This window comes from Neopelma chrysocephalum, unplaced genomic scaffold (genome assembly GCF_003984885.1).
Source record: "Neopelma chrysocephalum unplaced genomic scaffold, ASM398488v2 Primary Assembly neopelma1_23, whole genome shotgun sequence".
Classification (NCBI taxonomy): Eukaryota; Metazoa; Chordata; class Aves; order Passeriformes; family Pipridae; genus Neopelma; species Neopelma chrysocephalum.
Genome location: NW_020897691.1, coordinates 16,306,130 through 16,307,628, shown reverse-complemented (window position 1 = coordinate 16,307,628; position 1,499 = coordinate 16,306,130). Strand labels below are relative to the sequence as shown.

The following is a 1,499-nucleotide window of genomic DNA, read 5'->3' as shown; positions in this document are numbered from 1 at the left end:
CCTCTTTTAACTACTGCTGGCCGATATCTTCCCACAAGGTTTTCAACAACAAAGTTTCTCTCTGAAAACGTTTCTGTCTGTGCCACTGCTCTGCTTAGCAGATGTCACCTTACGGCCCAGACTGATTCCCTGCTTGGAGAAATCACACCCAAGGACTTCCCAGCCTCTTGTAGAAGATGGTATCCCTGCTCCACACTAACAGCTCTTGACTTAAGTAACTTCTGCAAGACCGACAATTTTTTCCATGTATCGCAGTGTCTGTTGGTGCATTCCTTTGTGCAGTTTTATAAGCATCGATAGATTATTCTACACCACACCTTAGATCTGGATAAAAAGATGCCTGGCTACAGCCGCCTTCTCTCCGTACTTCACCGCAACCAAATCTGCCACTGTGGGAAGTTGCAGATGTGGGTTTTTTTCGAAGACAACTATACTGTCCCCTTAAAAAGTCATGCTAAGAATAGCCAGTTCAAATAACCTGCGTCCTGCTGAACAGATCAGAAGCGAACCCAACCTTTCCACTTTTGTACTCTGAATCACTCTTTTTGACAACTGAACTTGTAACCTCCCGTCTGACAGCTCAGCCACGCCGTGCCCAGGGCAGTTTCACAGGGATCGGCCCCACGCCGCCCCTTCCCAGAGCACCGAACCGAGACCTTGCTATAAATGACACCTGGAGCGCAGCCAGGGTGACGCGGAGGAGGGCACCGGCACTGAGCCCGTGCTCGAGAGCCCCGGGACGCCGCGTCCCGCCGCCGGCGGCCGGTCCCCCTCTCCAACATCGCCGGCGGCTCCGCGGGAAGCGCAGGGACGCACCTGCGCCCGCCACTCCTCCCCGGGAGCGAGCGTGGGGTCAGAACCTGGCGGCTTCCATCCATCCATCCCACGCCTACCGCCAAGCACCGCCTGACGGGAGCCGCCCGGTGGCCCCCGGCGGCGGCACCGAGAAGCCTCTGTCGCCGCGGCGAGGCCGGGCGGACGCCAGGAAGACGGCGGCGGGCGCAGCACCGCCCCATCTCATCCCATCCCAATCCCGGCCCCGCACGGCGCCACAGTCCCCGTTATCCCCGCAGCGCTGGCGGCGGAGGGCACACCGGACCCGGCGCCCGGGAGTTTTAAAGGGGCAGTGCGCCCCGCTGGGATGGGGGCGGCAGCGTTCGTCCAGGGGTGCCCGGAGGGCGGGAGGGCCGCTCCCGTGCCCGGTGCCGGCGGTGGGGCGGGCGCGGAGGGAGGGGCGGGGGCTGGGTGTCTCCCGCTGCTGCTGCCGCTGCCGCCACAGCGCTCGCCGCCTCCCCTCCCCCACGGCGGGGGCTCCTCGCCGCAGCCTCTGTGCTCCGCTCCCGGTCATGTGACCCGAACGTAACCGGACAGGAAAAGCCGCCGCCGCCGCCGCCGCCGCGCTGACTCCGTTGTTGCTGCTGCCGGGCGCGGAGACGGCGGCGGCCCCCGCGCGGCGCCACCCGGCGGCCCCGGCGCCCCCCAGGTGAGCGAGCACCGGC

At 64.3% G+C, this 1,499-nt stretch overlaps 1 protein-coding gene across 1 annotated transcript in view; it reads left to right on the top strand.

Moving 5' to 3' along the window:
- The first annotated feature begins 1,460 nt into the window (after positions 1–1,460).
- The window catches only part of ZBTB2 (zinc finger and BTB domain containing 2), a 14,317-nt gene continuing 14,278 nt past the window's right edge, over positions 1,461–1,499 (top strand). The window contains exon 1 of the mRNA XM_027688250.1: positions 1,461–1,483. The gene's annotated coding sequence lies outside the window, so the exon portion shown is untranslated. The remainder of the gene's footprint in view (positions 1,484–1,499) is intronic.